The 6,000-nt window shown below is 51.1% G+C and overlaps 1 protein-coding gene across 6 annotated transcripts in view; it reads left to right on the top strand.

The window, feature by feature from the left end:
- The first annotated feature begins 717 nt into the window (after positions 1–717).
- The window catches only part of Fat3 (FAT atypical cadherin 3), a 603,560-nt gene continuing 598,277 nt past the window's right edge, over positions 718–6,000 (top strand). For all 6 annotated transcript variants that reach the window (XM_021205908.2, XM_029542742.1, XM_029542740.1 and 3 more), the window contains exon 1: positions 718–1,237. The gene's annotated coding sequence lies outside the window, so the exon portion shown is untranslated. The remainder of the gene's footprint in view (positions 1,238–6,000) is intronic.

Raw genomic sequence — 6,000 nt, 5'->3', positions numbered from 1 at the left:
AGACGTGATTTGCTGTTCAGTGGTGGGGGGTTGGGCGGAGGCTGGCTCTGGCCCAGGTTTACCGGGGCTGGCCATAATTAGGATGTTTCAGAGCTCACAGGCAAGGAACATAGGCTGAAGGGTAGCTCCACTGAAGCAGTGTGTGTGGGGTGGGGTGAGGTGCCATGAATCCTCAGACTTGTGAGGATGATCCACAAGTGAAAGGACCTAGAGGGCCCGCCAGTTGGTGCTGCTAATCACCTGGCTCCCCTGAGACTGTTCACTCATTCCTGTTCTGAATGTCTTCACATCCCACGGTGTTTCAGATTGGGTGGGGGTGATGAGTCATGTTACACGTTTTAGTCTGATTCTCTCCCACACAAAGGTGATCCCAGTAATCTGAAAATGCGTGGGAAAGCAATGCGAGTCCCGTGTGGGCAGCAGGAGGTACAGCGTTTGATAGCCGTGCCCACTGTGCTTCAAAGTAGCCTGAGGAGCTTGGGTAAATCCATGTTGGCCTCATTGTGCCTCGGTTTCCTCATCTGGTCCAGAGAAGTCTAGTGCACTCTAGGCAGCAGGCTGAAGAGCAGAGCAGAGCAGAATGAGTGTGGTGTGTGCGCGCTCTCTGAAAACGTCAGTCTGACTTTGGTGCGTTCTTCCAGCCAAGCTAGAGGTGGAGGATGCCTAGGCTCTAAAATTAGTCCAGCTTCCAGGCGAGGCGCCCTGAGCGCCCTCCTGCTGGCCGCAGGGTCTCCCTGCCCCCCCTCCCCTTCCCTTCGTGTAGCGCTAGGAGATCTCTGGTCATCCCCCACCCCCATCCCCCGGAGGACGCGGCTCTGCGGGAGGGAGGAGAATACAGCGAAGCTAGGGGTTTGGCAGTGCGGCGGCGACCGCCGCGATGGAGAACCCGGTACGGCTCCACCGCCAGCAGTAGCGGTGCAAACTGACTAGAGCAGGCGCGAGAACCGCTCCCCCCGGCAGGCTGCGCTGTGATCTGGGCTGCGCGTTGGGACCTCGCTCCCGGGTTCCCCACCCCTCCCGCCGCCATCCTCCTCCGACTCCCCTCCTCCGCCGCCAACCCGCAGCAGTGGCGGCGTCCTGAGCGCCTAGCGCCTCCGCTCGCCGCCCTAGCCTCAGCCAGGAGCACGCGGCGAGCACTGCGGCGGAGGCGGCGGGGTGGCCAGCTCGTCCCTCGGCTTGAAAGGAAGACCACGGAGGACTCGTCGGGTGCAGGGGAGCATCGCTGACCAAGGCAAGGGTGCGTGAGGATTTTTAGCATGCTTATTTGGGTGCATGGTGCACCGGCTGGGATGCACCTTTCTCAGAACAGCCTCAGCAACCTGGTTACAGAGAGGCTGCGATGGGTGCTCCGGAAAGCTAAAGCTCTCAGAGAGAGTGGGGGGAAACTTTTCACCTTGTAAAGTTCCTGCTTGGGCGCTGCCTGGAGCTGTGGTCATTACCGTTACCAGCTGGAACCCAGGGAGACTTAGCCCTGCGGCAGGAGCCAGGAAATGGCAGCGGAGTTGGTTAAGTTTAGGGCTAGCAATAAGAGGAGGGAGGTCTTTCGGGTCTGTACACGCAGCTCTGGGTCCTCACTGAGCTTTGGCCGCTGGCTGCAGGTGGATGAGATCAGGCGGCGATTCCGCTGGGTAGCTGGCGCTTGCAGCACTCAGTAGGAAGAGGGGCAGATGCCAATGGATGCACTTACAGGACCCAGAGGCGCAAGTTGGGTGCATGCTAGAGGAGGCTATGAGCTGAGCAGAGAGCCCAGCCTCCACTTCCACGATGCAGGAAGGGTAGCCTAGAATGTTCGCCTGCCCCTGCATACTATGAGTGAGTCTTGTCGGTTTATGAAAGATTCTAAATGACAGCCGACTTTGAGCCGGTGCGACAGTTTAGCCGAGAAGCCAAGAGAGGATTTCTGTTGTTTTGACGGGAGATGGACCCAAATGCTTTGGGAGAACGCATGATTTTTTGGCGGGCGTCAGGACGGACCGTGCTATTTGAAAAGAGAATAGCGCTAGTCTGACCATCCCAGGGATGCCGAACAGCCCTTGCCGCTCCTCGTGGGCACGTTGAGGGCGCACTGTTCGCCGCCTCGAGTCCTTTCCGGAAGATGTGGAAAAGAAACCATTGGCTCACCGGAGTGCAGTTGGGGATTTTAGGGAGCTGGCTGGAGGTGACAGAAGGGAACTGGACAGATTTCGCGTGGCGCTTGGTGAGCGAGAGGACTTGACCAGCTGGGGTCGCTGAGCTAAAATGCATCGGGCCGGGCTGGAGAAAGGAGGCGAGCCCGGGTCTTTTTGGCAGTATAATGCGGTCACTGTTTCTCCCCCAGCAGACTCTTGTCTAGTGTGTTTTCGGAAATGTTTAAACATTGTACAAGATTATACTTTGCGGAAAGCAACTTATGTAGCTGTCCTCTGCCTGGCTCTTGGGATCTGTGGTGCGCTCGGAGAGAGGGTGAGATGCAGAGGGCCTGGTGTTGCCGGACGCGCTAAAGGCACATCTCTTGGCTCTTGCTACCAGAGGAAAGGGGGCGCTCCTAGATGTGCGTGCTGGTGATAGCACCCACCTTGAGGTACAATAACGAGCAAGCTTGGCAATGAGAGTACCCATAAATGAACGTGAAGGTAAACTACACAGGCAGTGAAGATGCGGAGGTGGCTGGGAGTCTCCCAGAAGCAAGAAGCTCTGGAATGTGGAACCGAGGGCAGCCAGTGGCTCCTGTCTCCCTGAAGGAGACCCACTTCGCTGCCGCTTGCTCCCCGGACCTGGATCTTGGTGGGGGTATTCCAGAATCCTCGGCATAGCGACTGGAGTGAGGGACACTGGGCTAGACTGAGCATGGGAGAGTCCTTTCTCTGCCTTCGCCTCTTCCCCGCCCCCAGACTTTGGCGCGTTTACTTCCAAGTTGGATCCCACTTCCATTTACAAGTGTCAGACAAACCGCGCCAAGCACCCGCTCAGCCAGATGGGGGAGGGCGCGGGGCGGGAGCCTTGAGCCCACCGGGGTCGGCTCCGGAATGGCTCTCCGGAGTGCTTTCCTAGCTTTTAGGCCTTGATGTTTAAAAGGTATATAAAAGAAAACTGCAAAGCCCATAGCACTCGTGTACACTCGCGTACCAGCCTTTTATCCTCCTTTCCATCGACACATTCATTTTCTGGCCCCACGCTTGCATTTTCAAAAGCGAGTTTGGGCAATGGGGGGAGGGGCGGGAAGCTGGCCGCCAGTCCACCTCTGTGGCTTTGAGCTCTGGGCTTTGTTGCCAGGATTTGATTGCGCCCGGGCCGAGTTTTAAAAAAAAATGTAGAAAGACAAAACAGGCCAGACACACTGCAGGCGAAGCTGCCTTGATTCGGGCCATAGAAAGGGAGAACTGCCGTCCAGGAATTGAGGACCCAGAGGCCGGCATCCCAGAGAGCATAGACTCTCTCTCTAGCTGCTGCAAGAGCCCAACTCTGGGTTACCCGATGCTTGAGTGGGGGCGGGGATGGGAAGTGGAGGAGGGAGTTCAGTCTGATGTGGAGATTGAATCTCATCAGAAAGAAAGGGAGGAGATGGGAGAAAGAGAGAGAGAGAGAAGGAGAAAAGATCGAGAAATAAAAATGATAAGCGATCCTAAAATGTGCAGATCATTGACGGCTTCTTCCCTCCACACCGAGCCTCTGCCTTTTTTTTTTTCATTATTATTAAAAATTGAACAGCTGCACACGGAGAATTAAAGAGTAAATCAAAAAAGCATGCAAGGTAAACAGGGCACCAAAGACAAAGAGTTTTCTAAATGTATAATAACTTCTCCTTGATATGACTTTAATGTAGTAGGGTTGGTGCGCGTGAAGAGTTCAATTGTCTTTTTTTCTTAACATTGGATAGGGAATCAAGTTGCTTTTGAGAAATAAAGCAAATAATTAAAACCAGTTAGATCAGGAGTCCCCATTGTTGTCTCTGGAACTTGGACAATGAATGGTGTTGGAATGCGTTTCTATGCCCTGTGCACCGGGAGGAGAAAGTTCCCAGGACTGTCCATGTTATAACGTCTTCATATCTGAGCCACACAAAAGTCCGCGTGAGAGACAGCTGGCTGTGAGATCAGAGATTACTGAGCTGCTGAGCTGGCTCCAGCTCTCCTCACTGCAGGCTTTTCACAGCCACTGTTTGTTGACCAGTGACTGGCTTTCCAGCCTTGCCTCCACCAGCTCTATGCTTCTCTCAATTTTTATTTATTCTAGTTTCTGGCAGAGACATTTTGGGAATTTTTAAGTAGTCAGGACCCAGTCAGCCTGTTACATAGCAATTATATTTGTGCTGAGCTACTAAAGAATAAAATGAGTGGCAAAAGACAGGGATGGGAGTGGGGTGCCCACTGACCTATGTGTTGTGTGGCTATTTTGCTAGCTCACATCTGGTTGTAAACTAAGGGTTCTTACTGCTCACATAAGAACAGTTGCAGGCCTGTTATCATCCCTGCATTCTTCCCATGCTGTGGGAAGGGACTGCTCTTAATCTAGAGAGCGAGTTAAGTCAAATAGAAAGAAATAGGCAACCACCATTCCAGAGGATTATTTAATCATAACCCACAAATTACAGACCAACAACCTGGTGCCCTCTTTTCTTGGAGTTAGGATGGGCGTTTCTCTGTGACTTGGATTTGTCCAAGCCGGTGATGGAAAGAGGGGATGCATACTAGTGGGGATGTCTGGTGTTTCCCTCTGTGTCACCTCCAGTGTTGTCCTGCTACAAGAACATTGAGTAGATTTCATCTCCTGGGCTCCTTTACATTGATTTTTCTCATTGCAAAAATGGTATTGGTGAACCCTGTCTTTGCTGACTGGAGAGACACTAGGATTGGAAAGAGAACGTAAAATAAAGGTACCTTCAGATGTGTATAGTCTCAGCACTCAGGCTATGGAGGCAAGATCAGAAGCTGAAAGATTGCTCTAGAGTCCAAAATAAGTTACGGGATACTAGTCCAGCCTGACACACATAAAACCCAACATGATCTCCAAAAGTGGGGAGCTAATAAATTCCAGGGGAAAGATGAGTTTCCTGACCAGTGTCTCCTTGCAGGAGTCTACAGATGTTCATATGCTCATCAACACTGAAGGGAGGAATGTGGATAGCTCAGTTGCTTATTAACAAAATGTCTAAAATTTTATCTGCCTGTAATTTGATCCTTTTCCTTACATTTTTTTCCTTACTGTTGATTAACCATTTCTCCAAATTGTGAGAGCTGGGGACATGAAGACCCGCAGTGTGACGCTCTTCTAGGACAGACTGGGAATGAAAACCTTTCCTTTGGGAGGACTCATTTGACTGCACTGGTATTTCAAGCCCAGTGATTTCTCTGAGTATCTTCTTGTCTTATAAGCTTTCTCCCCACTGACTCCTTTCTCTGTTCTTCTCCAAGAATAACTGTAGAGAAGTTGGGTCTTAAAAACACTTAATCTTAATGCTTCAGATTGAATCTACTGAGAAGACATGAGAACTTGCCTGGTGGCTTGAACTCTTCTGGTTTAGCTTCTGACTGTCAGGTACTCATAAAGTTATAAATGACACATTAAAGCAATTATGCATTCAGGTGGAATTTCCAAGTTAGTGTCAGTTTCAGCCTCTTCCACCATAGGAGTTCTCCAACCCCCAACACAGCTAGAAGGGCAGAAGTTTGAGAATGGATTTCCTGGTGTGATTCTTGGAAACAGAGGAAATGAAGAGTTGACCTCAGAACACTTTAGTCAATCTCATGAGCAATGTGCTGTCTCCCTGTCAGTGTGACTAGGTGATTATACAGTGATACAGAAATCTTCCAAGAGGACCAAGGAGGGTCTTCCCTCAGACACTCTCTCCTGAAGATGATGCCTTCTTAGGCACAAAGATTATACAAGGGACATGGATAGGTCTTAAGACTGACTGTGGTGTCTCAAATTATGCAAAGCTATGAGGAAACTAAGGCCATTAGCCATTTTCTTCCTTGTTCTTACAAGTTAACTTCACTCTCATTAGTTTCTACCTAATCTCTC

The sequence above is a fragment of the Mus pahari genome, chromosome 10 (genome assembly GCF_900095145.1).
Source record: "Mus pahari chromosome 10, PAHARI_EIJ_v1.1, whole genome shotgun sequence".
Lineage (NCBI taxonomy): Eukaryota > Metazoa > Chordata > Mammalia > Rodentia > Muridae > Mus > Mus pahari.
Note: the sequence above shows the minus strand (reverse complement) of the source record. Positions and strands in the feature narration are given on the sequence as shown.